Below are 22,731 nucleotides of genomic sequence, written 5' to 3'. Positions count from 1 at the left end.
CAAAAATTATAATACCTGTAATAAGATGATAAAAATAAATATCCACAGTTGGTTTTAGTGTAAAAATTGAGCTGAGTCAATAGCACAGCCAGATCTTTGGTGGTCAGGAAGTATTGAGATGGCAAGAGTAGGCCTTTATATAGTGGAAAAAAAGCAAATGTAATGGCAGATATTCTCTGTCTTTACATTGTTTCACTTATCGTCAGCAGGTAAACTCCGATCTATCTAGAGCACACATGTCAAACTCTGGCCCACGGATAAAATTATATTCGGCCCGCAAGATCATTTCAAAAATGTATTAGACGTGGCCCGCCCTGCAGCGAGAGCCGATGCTGTTTTTTGGTAATGTCACCCCCACCATCCTCCCCCTTCATTGCACATCCTTCCCCACCCCCTAACTATCCCCTCCCCCCTAAAACCACCCCCCTTAAAAGATGGCCAGAATATTCTCAAAAAGGAATCCAGAATGCTAAAGTTCCACAAACCTTCTGCTGGGAATCCTAACAACACCCGGACATCAGATCCACGGGGCGCGGAGGGAGCAAGAGTGTTGCAGGTTGATCGTGCAAACTTTGAGAACGGGGAAAACAAAATTGTAACATGAGAAGTCTGTCGATGTCATCAGCCGGCAAGCCAGTTGGAAGGCTCCCCGCACAACCAGTCACTTCTCCCACCTGTTGAGCGGTGCGGCGGATTGGCGAGCGCCTGTGATTTCCTGTCGGCGCGACGGACATGGCAGGCTGCGCACGGCCCCCGCTGTTCCGCAAAGGCTGATCGGCAGCGCGCTGGGCCTGAGTGGGTGGGTAAGCAGGGGTGGGCAAAGGGTGTAGGTGAGGAGTAATGGGCAGGGGAAGTTATGGTGGTGCGAGGGGCAGTTAGAGGGAGGGATGAGTAGAAGGAGGGGTGGATAGGGAAGAGGTAAAAGGGGAGGGGCAGGGCGAGTAGGGGAGGGGTGATTAGAGGGTGAGAGACGAGTAGAGGGAGGAACAGGTTGAGGGGAGAGGCAGTAGAGGGGCGTGTATAGGATGGGGTGGGTAGAGGCAGAGCGAGTGGAGTGAGGGGTGAGTAGAGGTTGGGTAAAGGACTGGTCAGGTAGAGGGATGGTGGATTGAGGGTGAATAGAGGCCTAGTGCCTGAGGAGTGAGCAGGAAATGCTGAGTCCTGATGCAGGCCAAAATGGACACAGCTTGTGAATGCTGACTACATCTCCACAGGACCAAATACGTTTCCCTCAGGTCAAGCAAAGGGTGAACTTGAGCTACCTACTCTTGACTGTAACATTATCCTCCTAAAGTTATATCTTAAAGTTTAACATTACATATGTTGAAAGAAGAGAAAACATGCAGATGTTGTTGAAAATTTTCAATAAATATTTAGTTCAGCCCTCGACTTAGTCCAAGTTTTTAATTTTGGCCCTCCGTGAATTTGAGTTTGACACCCCTGATCTAGAGGGTACACAGAGGTAGAGTGAAGTCGCTCCACCTCCTTCATAAAAGGATTGCTGTTGAAAGCAGCTACGAACAGGAAGGTAAGATGGTCGACGTAACGCTGTCTGCCCCATTGCTCTGCTGTGCTATACAGAGTGGCCGGTGGAGTGGTCAGTTTGTGCTTGCTCACTCCAGCTGCTTCCCCCACCGCACTATCTCACGCCGCCCACTTCTAACAGGGCTGTCAGGCAGCAAAGCTGTCGCAGGGCGGCCGCTGGTATGCTACAAATCCAGTCCATTTTGCCCTGAGAAGCTGGCACACTGTTTTGAGCTACATAAATGGACTGTGTACTCTGCCTTTTCCATCCTCTGCATAAAAGGTAAATTTGCCTTTTTTTCCCCGTTGAGCCAGCTTTAATACACAGTTGCACCATAAAAAAAGCTGAGAGATTCACAAGTCTGATATTTTTTGGAAACAAATTGCTCTTGAGTAAAACATGCAAGTCTGCAGATGCTGTGATTGTAGTAAAAGCACAGAATGCTGAAGGAACTTGGCAGGTCTCGTAGCATCTATAGGAGGTAAAGATATATTACTGAGGTTTTGGGTCTGAGCTTTTCCTCAAGGTGGAATTAAAAAGCAGGCAAGAAACCTATATTAAAAAGATGACGAAAAGGGAAGAATGGGAGGGAACAGGCAAAAGTTGTTAATATGATAAGACAGGAGAGAGAAACGATGAGAATTGATAGGGGGAAGGGCGTAATTATGGCAGAGAGAGAGAAACACAGCTAAAGGAAAGGAGACATAAGAGAAGAGAATATTGGGGGGGGGGGAGCTAACAGAAACAAGAGAAGTCAATGTAAATGGCATCCAGTTGGAGGGTGCCAAGATAGAATACGAGGTGTTCCTCCAATTTGCAAGTGGTCTCAGTCTGACAGTGGATGACACCATATCTTGGCAAGGGAATGGGGCGGGGAATTGAAATGGGCAGCTACTGGGAGATCCTGCTATTGTGGTAGACAGAGCCAAGGTGCTCAACCTTCAGTGTCTAGTCTTTCTGATGAACAGAAGACCACAACGGGAGCACTGGATACAGTAGATGACACCTGCAGATTGACAAGTGAAGAGTTGCTTCACTTGTTAGCACCTTTTGGGGTCCCAAACAATAACTCAAACAATGTGGGTTACCCTCTACCATCATCTACTTTGCCAACTACTACATATCCTCCATTACCTGGCCCACTCTGTTCCTACACTCAACAAGGACAGGATTACTCTTGTCCTCACCTAACTCCCCTCAGTCTACTCATCCAACATATCATCCTCCTCCGCTATTTCTGCCACCAGACACATCTACCCTTCTCCTGCTCCCTCCGCCTTCCACAGGGACCATTTCCTCTGCAACACCCAGATCCACTCCTCCCTTCCCTCCATAGGAAGTGCTCCCTTGCCACTATTTGAGGGCCTAAACAGCCTTTCCAAGTGAAGCAACACTTGTGAACCTGCAGGGTTCATAGTATTATTCTGAGCTCTCTGATTCTCAATGACTCCTCGCTCCTCTCTCCCCTGTGCTGAAGACATCATCTCTATGTTTACACTATCCAGGTCTTTCAGTATTTGATAGGTTTCTAAATTCCAGCAAGTCTTCTGCGTTCCTGGAAATCCAAGCCTCTAAAACAGACAGTGATGCAACCATCAGCAAACCTGTAGAAATCCGAGAGAATGTTTTACTGACTGTAATCTATCAATAGAACTTTAAGGTTGGCATTCCTTTTAAGATTGTGGCATGACTAACAGTTCTATGGGCTGCAGCATTATTTATAATGTTCCAGAGGCAGTCTTCAAAGAGCTCCTAAATAAACTACACACACATCATTTGAACTCATTTTGTTTCATACATGTTTACAAACTCTGCATGGGACTTGTTAGAGATTCAGAACCCAGCGAGTCCATGTAATTTACAGCTGTCCATTGCCATAAGATGAAAATAAATATCCTGTTGAACCTCCTTGGAGAAACACATTTGCTGGAAGTTGAATTGCATAACTTTGGAGTGATCTGCAATTAAAAATTGACGTTCCAGAATGAAGCACGATAGCAACTGTTGTTGAATCATTTTACATTGCTTGAAAAACTCAATTGAGTCAATGAACCTAACATAATTTCCACAAGGAGAATGCACAGAATGATTTAATTTCCCGTGCAATGTTTCTTTTTGACCAGTTCAATCCTGTTGGTCTCCTGCCTTTGACAACCCTCTGGGAAAAGCAGAACTGTCCATCTGTGGAATTCGGTGCCCATTGAAGCAGTGGAGGCGATCTCAATAATTACATTTAAGATAAGCTTGGATGGATTTTTATATAGTAGGGGAATAAAGGGATATAGGGAAAAGGCAGGTAGATGGAGATGAGCCTATCATCAGATCAGTCATGATCTAATTGAATGGCGAAACAGACTTGATAGGCCAGATGGCCGACTTCTGCTCCTATTTCTTATGTTCTTACTTTCCCAGCACTGGGATGTTTGCCTTGCAAGTAAAATACATTTTTGCAACCTCCAGCCCCATCCATAGTGAAACTACTTCTGGAGGTCATGATGATCTCCTGTCCCTCTCCCCAATGAACGTCTCCCTCCCATCACTCCACAACTGAACTCCTATGGAAATAATACTATGGCCTTCTCATAGAACTAATACCCCTTATAGTGGGTATTATACACTTATACATAGTCCACTAATACCCCTCACCACTTACAGGATGAGCATAAGTAACACTAACTTTCAGCTGAAGCACATTCTATCTGGATTGATGACGGACCTCACAAGCTCAGGAAGAGAGGACCTCCTGGGACCATGATCAACAGAGCTATTCAAACATAACTATCCCATTCTAGAATAGTAACAAATGGGAATGGAATAAAGCACCATTTTGGTTTCAGTTACCATGTAGTTGATAAAAGTGAGGTAGAAATGTCCAAGTTAAGTTTATTGTCATCTGATTCCACAAGTACAACTCGATGAAACAGTGCTCTGCAGTCCTCGGTGCAAAACACGCAGACACACAAACAATACCATATGCAGGACCAGTATTTCATAAATTAATAGATAAATATTGTTTTGTATATACAAGAATATCGTTCAGCATTTTCACTGCTGTGGGAAGAAGCTGCTGGCTCCGATACTCTTGTATCTCTTTCCTCAACTCTGAAGCAGTTAAAGAAATGAGTTAATTGTTAATAAGAAAAATGCAACATTGGCACAATATTTCTTGAGCTGTGAGTGTCCATTGAACACTCTGTCATGGACCGTGAGGAACACAAAGAGGACATATAATTGGCTATTGTTATGGTCACCTTAAGAATAAATGGGCATTATTCTAGTACCTTAGGGTGCAGTAGAATGTCACAAGTGTGTCTGCAACTGTCACGAGGGTCTTGCAGTTCTCCTATTTGTCTCTCTCTGTCAGGATCCAGTATCACTACCCTTCATTTTTGTTCTCAAGGTCAGGCAGGATGCTGAACAGGGATGAATGAAATTAAAAGCAATGAGAGGTCTTCAGATGCAATAATGCACATCAACAAATATTGCAGGCTACACTCAGCAAACAGCTGAGCCAAATAACTGTATGCCATTAATACTGTTCCCTTTCACAACTTTCTGGGTGGGCTTCTGCCTGTAATGAGGCTTCCTGTTACTGGTAACAGCACACAGACTGAGATAGCACTGACAATTGGAAGAAAATGTGCGAGGGGAAGTTGTGAGGTATCAGAGCTGGCTGAAACAGACTACCTCAAGTCTGGCACATACCGCCGAGAGCTTTCTGGCCTGATGGTCCTTTCCCAACCATCCCACTTCCCAGTGAAGTGATACTGCCAAATATTTTAAAAACAGATTACCCTCCAAAGTTTTACATTTTAAAATTAACCACTGTTGGCTCCTGTAACAGGCCATTTAAAACTTGACGGCAGTTGGACTGGGCGGATGGACCCTGCCAGGAAACACTGAGACTTCGCTGCTCGTCAGCTGTTACAAATGGCGACTGGTGCATGCAGTTAGCTTCCTTTGCTCTGCTGTTAATTTATGATAAAGGTTCAGATTTTATACTTGGCATATAAGCTGACCCTGGTTTTTGGGTGACATTTTGATGGTTCAAATATTGTCTTATACACCAACATATACAGTATTTTATAGATGACAGGTATTCTGTTTCAATTTATCTTTATCAATATCAGCAAGCTTAATTTTGACATTTTAAACACCCTCCCCTTCTCCATAGTTTTTAACTACTTTCATTACTTCAACAGCTTTTGAGGAATAGAGTCTAAAATGTATTACACTTGTTTGAAGAGATGCTTCTAAACTTAATTGCTGAAAATAAGTTCACCTACTTTTCATAATGTAATCCCGCAAATTGGCAAAACATTTTGTTTGACCACAACTATGTGGCAAGATTTCCCACAACCCCTTCCTGGGAGTTTAATCACAGAATCTGATATCGATTTCTCCCCCCCACCCCCCCCCCCAAAGAGAATCTAGGCAGCTAGTTAAAATCATAGTGGAAGGGGAAGACTTTGACATGCATTATAAAAGGAGGGGCAAGATATAGATAAGGAAACAGGGATTCCAGCAAATAGATTTAGTGCTACCAAAACTTCACAATTCAAAGGAGGATTTGAATAATCTTTCTCTGTAACATTCAATTGAACTTGATTGGCAAATGTATTTTGGGATTAGTTCCTGCCTGTCTTCATTTCAGATGAGGAGCCGGAATGCCAAACTTACTGTAGAACACAGCCAGTTGCAATCAACTCAGGTTGTTTCTGAAGACCTCCCCTGAGAGGCCTCCTTGATATCAAGAACCAACTGAATGCACTATAAGAATGAGATGTCTTGATGCTGTGGCGCTGAAGATTTGTACTCCAGAATGAGCCATTTCTCTGCCTGAACCACTCTGATTCATTCCTTCTGATGTGTGCCACATAGGGGATATGTAAGTAGAACTAAATGCAACTCATAGTACAACCTTCCTATGTTGATGTGATAGTTAGTGCTGTTAATTCAGCGATGATTAATTTTAGTAAAGGACATTTGTTTAGCCATTTCATCTCTGTGCTTGCCTTACTATGCAACAATACAAAAAATCCCAAGGATATTACACTGGTTATGAGCTTGGGATGTTCGGCTTGAGGAAGTAGTAAGTAAAAGGATGTGGTGAATATAGTTGGAGAAATAGAAGCGATCTGAGCAATTTATGTCTCCACATTGCAAATGTGCACGTGTCTGAGATTATGTAAAGGGGGTTCCCATTACTCCTTGGTTAAAGAAATACTTTTCCATATTTCTTTAAAATAAAAGATGATTCAGCCCTTTGAATCTATTCTGAATCAAACAGTCCCATTCCTCTCCTCCCTAATTTTCACTGTAATCAATTTGTGCCACATTGATATCCACTCCTCCCCACTTCATCTACATGAGGGACAATTTTCAGTGGCCAATTAACCTTCCAAACTGCATGGCTTTGGAACACTGGAGGAAAGTCATGCAAACCATGCAGTTAACACTCGATGAGTGGAAACAATCGATGGAGAAGAGGTCAATGTGCATCGAAATTCAATGCAGAGAATAGGAAAGGCATGCTGTGAGATGGATATGTGGAAAGCACTAAGGCAAGAGTTTAGGAATTTTGGTATTGACTTATTTTGTGTAACAAAGATTGGAAATAATACCTGTTTGAAGATGTGGTGAAGACAAATTCCATTGTGGCTTTAACAGGAACTGGATAAATATACAGTAAAAGTCCAAAGTCCAGATGCCAGAAATTTGGACCACCCAAGAATATGGACTTCTCAAACTCTCAAGCTTTTTAAATTTAGCGGGCTTTTGTGTGCATGTGTAAATATTCATATTTATTTGGGATTTTGTTTTCTATTTTATATGAAATAATGTTTCATTAATAAACTTTCAAAATTTACCTGTCCATCTCTTCTTTATTCTCCTTAAATTTGAATTTTGAAAGTACTGCCCATGAATCTGGAAAATTCGACTGACGCAATCCTAGAGAAATCTGGATCTTAGGACCTTTACTGTATGTTGAAGAAATAAAAAAGCTTGCAGGCCTGCAGAGAAAGGGCACAGACACAAAAGGCCAAATGGCCTCTTATTGTACTGCAATCATCCAGGATTCTGTGCCATTAGAGGGTAAACAAAGGAAAATATTTGTGTGTTTTGTGCACCTGACAATAAATGGAACCTTGATTCATGACAATGGGTGAATTATTCTGTTAGTTTGTGTGTAACAATTCATTATGAAGTTTTGCAGAACACAATGTATTCTGATTATGTGTAGCCAAATAGTAATTGTAGCACTGGATATGCAATTACCCTGGTGGTTGCAAATGCAGCCAGAGTAATCTGCAGAGTTAATCAGTCCTGTGGAACGCTAGCTTTAGTTTAGTTTCATTTTATAGTTATAGTTTATTACTGAGAGGACTAGAATCGGAGGGTGATAGAGATGCACAAGAGTTGCAGATACTGGAATCTTGAGGAAACAGAGAGAAGCTGGAAGGACTGAGTGGGCTGTGGAGAGATGGGGGTCCCAACCCATTGACCACATCTCAAGACTGAAGTGGGAAAAGGAGATGGTATGCATGAGAAGTAGTATGGAGTGCTGGGGAGAGGTGAAAAGGCCATAGGATAGTGGCTGAATGAAAGACGGAGAGGGAAGGTTTGAGAGAATGACAGTGGGTAAAGGGCAGATGGAAACAGTTTGCTGAAATTAGAAATACCAGGTTTTAGGTTACACTGGCTGAATATACCATGCTGTTCCTCAAGTTTACGTTTGGCCTCACCTGGGCAATAGGTAGGTGGAAGACAGACATGTATGTGGAGGAATGGTCAGGTGAATCAAAATGGCTGGCAACAAGGAGTTCCGACTTAGACCCATGGACAGAACTCAAGTCGCTCAATCTGCGTTTGGTCCCACTGACATAGAGGAGGACACATTGAATTTGCTGAATCACTTTCAATGAAGGGTGAATACGAATCTGAGAACATTTTATTTAGTTAAATAAAAAGTAAATTACTTGAGTCTGCAAAGAACTGGTTAAATGCATACTTGCACATTTGTTAATAGTTAATTGATAGAATAATTTAATATGCTTACATGGTTTTTGATGGCATGATAAATTTTAAAAGAGAATGCCTTGTAATATAGACTGAGCATGCATATACACTTAAGAAACAAGTGCAACATATGGCTTTTCTCTTGACACTTTTATACGTCATTGTTTTTGTGTTAACTAACTTTGATAAAGGTTGACCTATTGCTTTAGCCTAGAGGCTCAAAGTGCTAGAATCGGAGGCAAAATACAAATACTGGAGGAACTAGGGTGGCATCTGTAAAGGGAAAGATATCATCCACATTTCAGGTCGAAATGTTAAAGTTGGTTGTGGGAACCAGTAGGCTTATGGCGAATATAAACTACACCAGAATGCATGTTAAGGGGGGCATTAGCAATTTTGAGGGGGGCTTGTTAGGCTGGCTAGGGAGTGCTGGCAGGGGCCTGTTGATCTCAGAGGTGGGAGGGGAGGAGTAGTGTGGTTGCTGGCAAGGACCTACCTGTTGTTAACACTATTCTCCCCCCCCCTCCAACTTGAGGCATGAGGACACTTTTTATTGTGTCAGGTGTCACTAAACACTGACATAAGAGGGAGTGGGGTGGGTCTGATAGCAAGGGATGGCCTGGATAGTTTGGTGGGCACAGCAAGCAATTGTCCCCTCTTGATGCCGACCCTGCGAACTACGAGTGAAATGGAGATAAAGGTTGGAAAGTGAAGAGAGATAGACCGAGTGGTGGTTATGGTGGGGGAGGGAGCGCCGAGCAGTTGGGCGGGGAGGTGTGGGATAACAGCAGGCATTGAATGCAGAGCTGATGATATTTAGAATGCCAATTCTATCAATGGTCAGAAAAGATGAGGGCAAGGGGGCTAGCATGGGACAGAAACAAGTTCATCCAATCAAAAGACAACAAAGCTAGTACTCAAAGGTCCCATAATAATGGCATTTATTTGGAGAAAGGGAGTGGAATCAAGCTCAGCCAGGTTGAGGAAGATAAAGAGTGAAACACAAATGTAGGAAAAAGCACTCAGAAATGCTGAAGGAACTTAACCAGTCTCACAGCATCCTTAGGAAATAAAAATATATTCCTGACTTTTTGGGCGTGAGCCCTTCCTCAAGGAAGATAAAGCTAGATTTGATCTCAAGAAAAAAATCGAGCATTTTTCAACTCTCCTTGCTTGGGTTTAGAATGTCAAGGGGTTAAATGTTTATGCTGCCAGGTAGGTGATTACTGCCAATAGACTGGAAACTTTAGAAATTATAGAGAATTGGAAAAGTTGCAGCAGTGTTGAGACAGCACAAGAGGAAATGCTTTAGATGAGAAGCAGTGCGGTGGACAAAGGCAAGAAGAACTGGTCACCAGCAGATTTAACCTGCTTGTGGGTTTCAGGGAAGAGCAAGAAATTGGTGACATAAAGCCCATATGAAATGGATGTTTATGGTCTAGTGCTCTGCAATACTAGGCAACCTTAAATTACTTGGGTTTTTCCATTGAACCTTTCAGTGTTGACTGTGAGAGAACAGCCAAAGTATTTTTTTTCTTTTTCTACCAATGTAGGGTAACCTCACTTTGCTACATCAAATTTCATCCAACAACTTTTTGCCCACTAACACTACCTGCCCATCTCCCTTTGCAGACATTTGTATAATCTTCACTGATCTTGCTTTATGTCATTAATAAAATTGGATTCCATACACACTGCCCCAATCTAAGACAGGTTAAGTTTATGTTAATTTTTTGTCATGGGTACCAAGGTACTATGAAAGGGGTTGATTTGAGTGCCATGCAGGAGTACAGCAAATAAAGCACATTACAGGATTACAGAGAAGACAAGTCATAATAGAATAAGGGTAATAACATATTACAAGTGTGAGGATCATTCAGGTATTTAATAGCAACAAAAATAAATCATCCTTGAACCTGGTGATGCGTTATTTCACACATGAATGTTCTTCCCATCAGGAGGTGGTAGAAGGGAATGTGGCCAAGTGGGAAGAGTCCTTCAGTAGGTTGCCTGCTTCTCCAAGGCAGCAGAAAGTGTGGATGGGGTCAATAGAAGGGAGAGAGAGGTTTGAATTGGGGTATGAGCAGCATTTGCAACTCTCTGCAATCTCTTGTGATCTTGGGCAGAGCAGTTTCCCTACCCAAGGAAAAACAGCCCTCTGACAAAGTCGAGGCATGGAACACTTCCTTGGCCACTGCTTCCATCTGGCTGGACTTTGAAATAACATGTCATATCTTTAATCAATTCAGAGGAATAACATCTACAGAGCGAGACTGTTACATAGTGATAGAGCGAGGCACACAAGGCAATTGGCTTCAGGCAACTGCACTGCATTTCATTCATCAAAAGCTGACGAAAACTCAACTCAGAAAAATAAAACTAGGAGAAAACCAACCGTGAAAAAAAATCTAAGCTGTAGTCGATTTTGGCCCCCTGCACTCATCAATCCACTGAAAATGACTATTTCAGCTTCACTAACAGCACTTCATTCCAAATCCCAACATTCCACCTTTCTTCCATACAAACTAGCCTTATAATCATCCCAGGTGATTTTGAATTTTGGGGTAATATGACCAGCTACAAATGAGCCAAACCAGAATTTAAATTGCATCAACATAGTTCATTAAAAAAACTGCTGGAGGAATTCAATGGGACAGGGAGCATCTGTGGAGACAAAGGAGCAGTGTTCGTGGAATATGGAACAGGATTACCCCAATATCAACAACTAATGTGAGGATCCTGGAAGAAACTTACTTTCGAACAGCTCATAGATTACCCATGAAAATGATCAGAAGACAATATTAGAATCATAGAACACTACAGCCCAGAAACAGGCCCCTTCAGTCCTTCTAAACCCTTTTTTTGGCCTAGTTCCACTGATCTGCACCCAGTTCATAGCCCTCCATACCTCTCCCTTCCACGTACCTATCCAAATTCTTCTTGAATATTAAAATTGAGCTCGCATTCTCAACTGGCCACACTCCCACCATTGTGAAGCTCCCCCTCCTGTCCCACCCTAAACTTTTCCCGTTTCACTCTTAACCCATGTCCTAACTAGTTTAACTTCTCTCTGTAACTCAGTTCCCGAAGTCCAGGCAACATCCTAATAAATCTTCCTATCCTGTAGTTATGGGACCAAAACTGCACAAAATACTCCAAATTTGGCCTCACCAATGTCTTCTACAATTTTAACATCCCAACTCCTGTACTCAGTACTTTTATTTATGAAAGCCAATATGCCAAAAGCTCTCTTTACAACCTTACCAACCTGTGATATAACTTTCAGGGAATTATGTAGCTGTACTCCCAGATCCTTCTGTTCTACCCTTTCAAGATGCAACACCTCACTCACCTGCATTAAATTCCATCGGTGCTTTTTTTTAAAGCCAATTTTTCCCCATCTGGTCTGCAAACTTTGACAACCTTCTTCACTATCCACAACACCTCCAATCTTAGCATCATTCTGCAAACCATCCCATCAGAACAGGTCCCACCTTCCCTGGAAGGGAGGTCAATGAATCCAGAAACTTAGAACTCTCCCTCCTTCACCATGTCTTTAGCCACACAGCCCTGGTAGCTCCCTCCCAACAATATCCAGAATGGTAAACTGGTCATGGAGGTGAACATCCACAGGGGTGACTTGCACTGCCTGCCTCTTCCCGCTCCTGATCATCACCCATCTACCCTCCTAGGTGGGATCGTGTCCCTGTAACTCCTGTCTTTTGCCCTCTCTGCCTCTTAAATGATCCAGCTCCAAATCCTTAACTGGATACACTTCTTGCAGATGAAGTCATCAGAGATACTGCTCACAAGAGGAGCATTTCCCACCTTGGCTGCCATTCATACTGTTTATTGGATCAAATATACAGCAGTATATCAGACCAATTAGGGCTACAAGTCTATGCCACCCATTTTACACCCCTTTAAACTACACTCCAGTACATTTTTAAAGGGTGGGAGGAAACCTGAGCACCCAGATATGGGGAGACCATATAAACGTTTTAAGGACAGTGCAGGATTTGAACCCAGGTCCAGTCCCAATCACTGACACAGTAAAGATATGGCACTAATTGCTACACCAACCATGCTGCCCCTGACTCGAGGAACAAAATATATAATGCATAAAACATGCCCTCACCCACATCAAACGAATCCTTTAAACTCCTTAAAAAGGGTAGCCCGCTCTTACTTCTAATTCTTGCCTAATCCACTCCCTTAATGAACACTACACAGCCACTCACTTTTATAATAATATCTTTCCTCCAAACAGCTTCTAGCTGCTGCCTCACTCCATTTTAAATTCTAACTGCTGCTCCTCCGTTCACCTGACCTCACTTACTCCAATCAGCACTTGAAGAAATGGAAATAGGGTGCGGGCTGCTGTGTCTCACCAATTAATAAGTTTAAGGGATGTTTTTCACCTCCGTGTTGCTTTGTATAAAGAATGGTTTGAAGTACCAGGGAAGAAAAAAGAAGATTTTGAGAAAGTGTTTTAAATTGATGAGTTGGAAGTGAGGTGGTAGGACTTTGGAAGAAATGCTGGAGAGCAGGGTTCTTCTTAAGGGAGTGAAGAGTCTCAAATAAGGGTGAGCATTAACTTCCAAAGAATATCAGAGGAGTGGAAAAAGTCAAATGGAGATTGAAGGAGGCTGCCGTGATCATGTGAAGCAAGGCTATTCTTTGGTAGAGAAGGATAGATGGCAGAACTGGACCAATATGGATTGTTTTCTTTGAGACGAATGAGGCTGAGGGATAACCTGTTAGAACACACATGTCAAACTCTGGCCCGCGATATAATTATATTTGGCCCGCAAGATCATTTCAAAAATGTATTAGAGGTGGCCCACCCTGCAGCGAGAGCCGATGCTGTTTTTTGGTAATGTCACCTCCACCATCCTCCCCCTTCATTGCACATCCTTGCCCATTGTAAAACGAGAAATTGTAACACGAGAAGTCTGTCGATGTCATCAGCCGGCAAGCCGGTTGGAAGGCTCCCCACACAACCAGTCGCTTCTCCCACCTGTCGAGCGGTGCGGCGGATTTCCTGTCGGCGCGACGGGCATGGCAGGCTGCACACGGCCCCCGGGCAGCGCGAGCCCCGCGTGACTGGCACCGGACGGCCCTTCCACAGCGCGAGCGCACTTCTCCTGGTTGCCATGGCCTTCAGCGCTTGCACCCGCACGGACCCCAGGGACGGCTGGTTCGGCCCTGCACGTGAAGAGAGAGATGGTGGCTGTCCGCAAAGGCTGATCGGCAGCGCTCTGGGCCTGAGTGGGTAGGTAAGCAGGGGTGGGCAGAGGGTGTAGGTGAGGAGTAATGGGCAGGGGAAGTTATGGTGGTGCGAGGGGCAGTTAGAGAGAGGGATGAGTAGAAGGAGGGGTGGATAGGGAAGAGATAAAATGGGAGGGGCAGGGTGAGTAGGGGAGGGGTGATTAGAGGGTGAGAGACGGGTAGAGGGAGGAACAGGTTGAGGGGAGAGGCAGTAGAGGGGCGTGTATAGGATGGGGTGGGTAGAGGCAGAGCGAGTGGAGTGAGGGGTGAGTAGAGGTTGGGTAAAGGACTGGTTAGGTAGAGGGATGGTGGGTCGAGGGTGAATAGAGGCCTAGAGCCTGAGGAGTGAGCAGGAAATGCTGAGTCCTGATGCAGGCCAAAATGGACACAGCCTGTGAATGCTGACTACATCTCCACAGGGACCAAATAGGTTTCCCTCAGGTCAAGCAAAGGGTGAACTTGAGCTCCCTACTCCTGACCTGCAACATTATCCTCCTAAAGTTATATCCTAAAGTTTAACATTACATATGTTGAAAGAAGAGAAAACATGCAGATGTTGTTGAAAAATTTCAATAAATATTTAGTTCGGCCCTCAACTTAGTCCAAGTTTTTAATTTTGGCCCTCCGTGAATTTGAGTTTGACACCCCTGTGCTAGAAGTTCGTAAAACCGTGTGTGGCATTGGTAGGGTAGACAATCAGGATAAGAACGTCATGTGCTAGAGGACGTGTTCCAGGTGGGGAAGTGGGTAGTGTTTAAAGGAGATGCACGGGGAAAATGTGTTATTGAGGAGTGCTAGGTGTTTGGAATGGGCAGCCAGGAGTAGTGTTGAGTGAAGGTACAATAGGGGCTTCCAGACAGACACCTGAATGTGAAGGGAATGGAGGGAGATTGATCATGTGCAAACAGCAAAGCTTTAGTTTGATTTGGCATCATGCTTGGCACAGGGACTTTGAATGAAGGGCTTGTTCCTGTTATGCTAAGACAATGAATTTATTGCCTATATTTTTTACAATGTACATGTGTGTTGAAATTCTTACTGGCTGCAGCTGAACAGGTACTTTGTGAACAAAACAACTATAATAGTTTGTCTGAATAAAAGAGACTATAAATTAAAAAAATATCATAATAAATATTCACAGTTATCCTAGTGCTAAAAACAGAGACAGCCATAGTGCCGACAGTCTTGGTGTCAGAGCAGTTCCTGATTCAAATAAGAAGGGGAGGGTCAAGAATCTGATCGCTGTTGGAAAGGGGAGAGTGAAACACAGGAGATGCCGTGATTGTAGTGAAAGCACAGAAATGCTGGAGGAGCTCAGCTAGTCTCCGGCGGCGTCCATAGATTAAGAGGCCTAGATGTCACAAGACTCGCACCACCAGGTTCAGGAACAGCAGCTCCTCCTCCTCCATCAGACTCCTCAACAACAAACTCAATCAGGGACTTATTTAAGGACTCTTGCTTTTGCACGTTATTGGTTTTTTTTTCCTCTCTGTTGTAGTCAGCTGTTTACATTTGGTTTTTTTTTACATGGGCAGTGCAAAAAAAAACTACTGAATGTGGTAATTCTGCCTTGCCCGCAGGTAAAAGAATCTTAGGGTTGAATGTGATGTCATGTATATACTCTCACAATAAATCTGAAGTCTGTTATATTACTGACTTTTTGGGCCTGAGTTCTTCCTCAAGATGTGAGTTGTGTTTTGAGCTGTTGAAAGAAACTGTTCTTGAACTTAGAGGTGTTAAGGCTTCTGTACCTTCTGCCCAAACGTAGTACTGAGAAGAGGTTGTGACCAGGGTGATGGGGGTCCTTTATGATATTCTGCGTTTGCAATGTGTCTAACTGAAGAGTATCCTTTGCAATTACAAGTGACAGCTAATGAGTGGAAGTGGGAAGATTAACTGATGTAATGGTTGAAAATATTCTGGAGGGTTGACCCAGGGCTAGTTGTGGGGTGGTGGTTGCCACCGGTTACCAATAATTGCTTATACTGATGTCCTGTGCTGAGGGAATAATCTCAAGATCAAAGATATGGGCCCAAGGAACATGAGATATTCCTTGTCAAACCTTATTAAAATAAATAGCTTGACCATTGGTGCCTATAACATCTGTGTGGACATCAAGGCTGACTGACAAAGTGAATTTTGAATTGCCTTCCATGCAACATCCAGCTTTTGGTGTTCTTTTGGAGTATTTTTAGGCTTCATTGGAATAAATAGTGGATTTTATTGAACAATGTACACAATCTTTCCTGACCCCCATGCCTTCCCACCAAACCTCCTCCCCTTCTATCTACTTCCTTTTTCATATCTTCTACGGTCTGGTAAATTTTGAACCAGATGTGCAGAACTATTTCCTTGCTGCTTTTCTGAATTATTTTTATAATTGCTGATATCAGGTTAATCAGCCCACAAATAGTCCCCATTCTGCTTCAGGCTAAAGTGCAGAGAATATTGGAAGTGTTTACATAGAAGGCCACTTTTAATTAAGAAATTTGGGAGGTGTTGATTAAGTATGGTCTTTCTTGCACATTATGGATTGATCCGTTTACTGCTGAGAAAAAAAATGGTTAGTTTCTGTTCGCTACACTGAAACAAGACTTGTAATTGGAAAGTACGCAATTATTGGCTCTAAATTGAAGAATCTTCCACCATGCAAAAGGAATGTTTGCTCCAAATGCTTATGTAGGCTCTTTAACCATCTCTCCAATGTCGTCCATTGCCTTGGCTTCGTCCCCATAAACCTGCAAATTGTGGATTCCTATTTTATTTGACTCCATTAAACCTTCGGGGTACATTTTTAAGATGATGACAATCCCTCTATGAAAAATAAACTGCTCATTTTCGCAATTGTTCTTTTGTCAGTCATTTCCAAATGGTAATTACAATCCCACTTGCCAATGGGAGCAGGATTCTTCATCATTTCCATGATCCACACCCCTCATTATTTTGAACGCCACATCCCTGTGCCACACCACAGTATCACTGGATACTGACTTGCTTTACTTTGTTTCTCTCATGTCTGCTCCATGTATATTTGAAGGACCATTTCCTTCAGGCAACTTGTACCCATAGTCGTTTATAGAGCTTTTAAATGTCTACTCCATCGTGAAGTATACTTGTTGCGATTTAATCAGTCATATCTCAAGATTGTGTCACACTTTGCAGCCCTCGAATACTCCCTGCTTTTGTTGGACAGGTAAGGATGGGAAAGTGTGGATTTTTAGTACCCAATGTGCTATGACTAGGGATTACTCAGTGGGAAGGGAAAACAATATTTTGTTTACAGAACATTTGATGGGGCGAGAGAGCGATCTTATCTCAGCCAATCCAATGACATGGGAAGCTGCTTAGGCTCGTGGACTAGAAGGGCCTGTTATCATGCTGTATATCTAAATTCAAAAATGTAAAATTTAAAGCGCAGAAACAGGCCCTTCCGCACATCGTCCTGCCTGGACCATAGCCATCCACACCCCTCCCATCCATGTAACTATCAATCTTCTCTTAAATGTCGAAATCAAACCTGCATCTACCACCTTCGCTGGCAGCTCGTTCCATGCTCTCACCATCCTCTGAGTGAAGAAGTTTCTCCTAATGTTCTCCTTAAACATTTCACCTTTCACCCTTAACCTCTGGTTCTTGTCCAACCCAATTTCAGTGGAAAAGTCTGTTTGTATTTTCCCCTGTCTATACCCTTTCTAACTTTGAAAACTTTTATGAAATCTTCCTTCACTCTCTGATGCTCCAGGGAATAAAATCCTAACCTATTCAAACCTTCCCTATAAACTCACAGTTCATGTCAAGTCCGTTTCCTGTATTTGTCAGTGATGGTGAAATTCACAGTTGCCTTTAACATGCCAATAAACCCTTGATAAACTGAGGAAAAGGGTATTTGGAGATGAAAACCCAGCAAAAAACCCATTGCTGACATTGGCAGCAATAATCTTTACCCTTCTGTATACCTGTGACACTTGGACTGGCTCCAACAGGGACCTTTAGATATTGGAATGATAATACTGATAGTCTCATAAAATTCATTTAATCCATAAGGATAAGTGACCCAACCTCATTGTATCCTGTCAAGGAAGAGGATTGCACTGACTGCAAGTTCTGGACTTCCCACTTAATTGTCTCAATGTGAAGCTACTGCCATATTTATCTTTTGAGACTGAGTCAGAAGATTTATCAGTCAGTGTTTATAAAGATTAAATAACATTTTGTAATAATCTGCTGTTCATTTTGGAGGTTTTCTCACCATTTGAACTCACCCAACCTTGAATGACACTTGAGTTTGTTCAATTGTCAACTATAGCCAATCTATTTTTGAGATCCAGTCCTCTGGTTGAGATGAAGAGCATACTAAGCCATTACAGGCCTGTGATAGTACAGACCTATCACCAATGTATATAGTTACAGTATCTAGAGTATGTAATGACTGTGCTTACAGCGATTGGCCGAGAGCTTAGCCACACCTACTGTCTGGGCCTTAAAGGGTTGTGTCCCTAGCCAGGTCGGATCATTCCGGACTGGTCGGCCACCTGTGAAGAACTCCTGTCTTTTGCTAATGAAAGCCTTGGTTTGGATCAACAAGTCTTTGGCTCTTTCGACGAGCTCTATCTACAAGGACGATGTTTTCATATCAGTCCAAGCTTGTCTACTGTTCAGCTGGGACATACCATCGCATAGATTACACTGGAATCCTTTTCTTCCTTTCGCAAAGTTGGTTTATTCAGTGATTACAAGAAATCACATGAGAAGAATCCCAAGATCGTGTTATATGGCAAGCTCTCCACTGGCCACCGTGACAGAGGTGCACCAAAGAAAAGGTACAAGGACTGCCTAAAGAAATATCTTGGTGCCTGCCACATTGACCACCGCCAGTGGGCTGATATCGCCTCAAACCGTGCATCTTGCCGCCTCACAGTTTGGCTGGCAGCAACCTCCTTTGAAGAAGACCGCAGAGCCCACCTCACTGACAAAAGGCAAAGGAGGAAAAACCCAACACCCAACCCCAACCCACCAATTTTCCCCTGCAACCGCTGCAACCGTGTCTGCCTGTCCCACATCGGACTTGTCAGCCACAAACGAGCCTGCAGCTGACGTGGACTTTTACCCCCTCCATAAATCTTCGTCCGCGAAGCCAAGCCAAAGAGAGAGACAAGAAATCACATGAGAAGAATATTAATACTTCATTTGAACACCATTTATAACACTGTCATCACCATCCAGAACACACTCATGAGCTGGTGGTTCCCACTGGTCCTGGAAGTCCTCCATGGCACCCGTAGGCACCATATGCTCCTGATCTAGAGATAGATGGGCACAGATGTAACCCAGGAAGATGAGCAGGCAGTCAGTTCAGGCAGAATCTTCGACTGCCTGCTGCTTAGATCCACGAGTGGCCAACTTGGCCAGGCCCAGGAGCAAACCGATCAGGAGATCCTCTGAACGACCCACCCATCCCACCCCCTCACTTTCAGATATTCAAATAGAAGCTGCAACCTCTCGCACTCTGGTGCACTCTCTTCTCCCAGCTGCAGAAATGACAGGCAGTTGGGGAATCTGTAAACGGACTTAAAAATCTGTTACTCATTACAACTTTTTCAACACTTTCCACCAAAGATCTCCAATATCAAAGAGGAGAACTCCCTGGTAAAGAGACCTCCACTGGGGACCTCCCTTATCTCCAGAATTGGATTGGCAGTCATGTCCAAGTGGAAGATGAGGGCAAGAAAATGAACATTATACATGAGCAGTTTCTACAATATATACCTCGGTGCATCATAAAATGGCACAATGAGCATCTCAGCAAGGTGGCTCAGTTGTCTGGGACCAGCTCCTGAGAAAGATTTTGAATCCTGGTTCTAATGAGTAATTTTGGCTGTGTTGCGACCAGTCCGTGCTCCCAAACCGCACCCCTCCCCTACCCCAATACTCACTACATCAGGATGGGGACATGCCTCTCCCACAGCCAGATCTCCCCTCTCTACAGGGGGAGGACCATCGTACCCCATATATGCAGTAGCTCTTGATAAAAGCTGCAAAGCGGTGCGGTTGATATTCACCACTGGAAATCACACACCCTCTTGAACTGGAATCCTTCAGTGGATTCCTCTTCAGTAATGTCATCCAAAGTGGAAAACATAAACATCCAAGAATCTTTACTTAGTACAGTAGGAAATTCAGGAGAAACTCCATGACAAGAATGCGAAATGCACGAGGTGAGTGGATCCATTAAGAGGATATTTAGGCATGATGGTATTACAGGGCCAGCGACCTGGCGCTGTCTGTAAGGAGGTTGTATATTCTTTCTGTGTTTGCTTGGGTTTCCTCCGGGTGCTCCAGTTTCCTCCCACATATAAAAGACATACGGGATTAGTAGGTTAATTGGCACATGGGTGGAGGCTCGTGGGCCTGGAGAGCCTGTTAACATGCTGTATCTCTGAATTAAAAATTTAAAAATTAGATGAGAGAAAAGGGGAAGAACAGGTGAATAGATGAGGTGAAAGAAGTTGGAAGTGGGCTCACATGGACCATTGCACCAAATGTGCGTTTCATATATTACCTGATGCATTACCGTGGAATGACTTGCATAAGGTGGTTGCTTATCCATTTCTGGTCCACAATAAGAAACGCCATCAAATGTCTTCCCATTTATTATCCTTTTAACCTTTTGAAGTAGAATGTTCAAAATATTTCAAATGCTCTGGTAATACTGAGATAGTTGAAAGGTCGTGCACTGGTGAGAACATATTGGGGCAAGAGTGCAGTTTTAATTTGAGCTCTCTTCACTGGCTGTGTTTGCAGTGTATGTTAGAAGTGGCTGACGATGCTGGCAGACAAGTTGAAATAGCCATGCTTCAGCACTCACAGTATGTGTATGTCCATACACTCATGACACAGAGGTTGTTGCTTTTACAGAAAATCAAAATCAACTAGTCAAGAGCAAACAATGGTGATATATCTGTGCCTCCTCTGAGCACTCCATAACCTGCCGAGTTTCTCCAGCTCTTCTGTGTATTTACTGCAATCGCAGAATCTGCAGAATTTCTTATTTCATTCTCTTGACTGGATCTCCTTAAACTGGCTGTGAAAATGAGTTTTCTATCAATGGCTTTGAATTTACTATCCTGCGGGTCAAAACCTGGATCTGGTGTGAGGTAGTGAGGAGAAGGGGAAGTCCACACCTTTGGCCCCACTTGACCATTTGATGAAATCCTGGTGATCTCCCTGTAACTGAAGGAGTTCCATAGAGTCAGAGAGACAACAGAGTAGGAAATCTTTTGCGCAATATTTGAAGTGAAGTTGGAAGGAATAGGGGAGAGAAGTTGGACGAGAACGAGGGTGCAGCTAATAGAGATGCTACTTCACAGCTCCAGGGACCTGTGTTCAATCCCAAACTCTGGAATAGTCTGTATGGAGTTTGCATATCCTGCCTGTGTTGATTTGGGGTTCACAAAGGTGCTTTGGTTTCTTCCCTCCTCCCAAAAACATGCAGGTTGGAAGGTTAATTGGCCACTCTAAATTTCCCCTAGTCTATCAGTGAGTGGTTGATCTTGGGATGTGAGGGAATAAAATAGGGGTGCCATGGATTTGATGGGTCACTGCAGTATGGCTCTATGATATTAATAGAACTGTGTTAATATGATTTTCCAATTATAAAAGATGGCCAGTACATCTATGAATCAGCCAAGAATTGCAACAGAGGTTAGCAGATAATTAAATCTGTCCGAATTTTCTACCAGCTCTTCGTTCTGATTGTGACTGGGAAATGATGGAAACTTTGGGCATTTGTGTTTAACATGAGACCAACTCAATATTTGTTACAATGTATTGCTCCTGCTTCTGTCTCAGTGATCCTTTTTAGGATGCAAAGCGAAAAATCCCTTGGATATAACCATTAACGGAATAAATTTCTGAAAAGTTTACAATTATTTTTCAGTACAAAATAATTGATGTGCTAATATGGCACCTTTTAAATATAGCTTGTGGTGGAGACAAAGAGTGGTATTATCCTACAACAGATGGCAATCCAGGTTAGTTGAATTTAACTTTCATTTGATTTTTAATTTATACCTACAGCACGGAAACCGGCCCTTTTGGCCCAAGAGCCCAGGCCTCTAATTACTTCCTACAACCCCCGTATATTTTTGAAGGGTGGGAGGAAATCGGAGCTCCTGGGGAAAACCTACACAGACATGGGGAGAGCATTCAAACTCCTTACGGACAGTGTCTGATTCGAACCCAGTCTGCTGGTGCTGTAATAGCATTAGCTGCGCTAATCATGCTGTCACAGTTGTTGTGTGGGGTCGGTCATGAGTGATTCCCACCCACAGTGACAATTCTGGAATACTGGTTTGTGTTGAATGCCATTATTTAAAAAAAATAAAATGTTGTAACTGCCTTAATTTATATCCTGGAGAACAGTGTCCAATTCTGGACACCACACCTCAGTGCGGCTACATTGAACTTGGAAGTTAGGTAGATGGTAGAATTCACCTCTGACTCCGAGTGTATATAAGGACCAATTAAATCTATCAGATTTCCAGAGCCTGGAATCAAAGGTCTAAGGAATGATCTGAGTGAGGGTTTTGAATCTTGGAAGGAATAGATAGGATGGAGAAGCGGGTGATATTCTGTTTTTTGGGCAGAGGTCTGGAACAAGGGAATGTTAAATCCAGCGCCAGGCCACTCAAGATCAAGTGAGGAACATTTCTCAACACAAAGGATTGGCAGCGGCCAGAATGCTCATTGCCCAAGTTGGCCCAGTACGTGCCAGCAATCTGGAGACGCGAGTTCAAATTCCTTTGTGGCAGCTGTAGAATTAATTCCTAATTAAACCAACCGGTAATCAGAATAAAAATGTGCTGCGTAGTTGGTGGTGACCGTAGAAGTACTGAATTTCTGTCACACTCCCACTC

At 43.3% G+C, this 22,731-nt stretch overlaps 1 long non-coding RNA gene across 1 annotated transcript in view; it reads left to right on the top strand.

Annotated features, from left to right (window-relative positions):
* The first annotated feature begins 6,184 nt into the window (after positions 1-6,184).
* LOC138759019 (uncharacterized) overlaps positions 6,185-22,731 on the top strand; it is a 400,714-nt gene continuing 384,167 nt past the window's right edge. The window contains exon 1 of the long non-coding RNA XR_011354590.1: positions 6,185-6,413. This is a non-coding gene — a long non-coding RNA (uncharacterized lncRNA). The remainder of the gene's footprint in view (positions 6,414-22,731) is intronic.

The sequence above is a fragment of the Narcine bancroftii genome, chromosome 3 (assembly GCF_036971445.1).
Source record: "Narcine bancroftii isolate sNarBan1 chromosome 3, sNarBan1.hap1, whole genome shotgun sequence".
NCBI lineage: Eukaryota > Metazoa > Chordata > Chondrichthyes > Torpediniformes > Narcinidae > Narcine > Narcine bancroftii.
The sequence above is the reverse complement of the archived record's forward strand: the minus strand, read 5'-3'. Positions and strand labels throughout refer to the sequence as shown.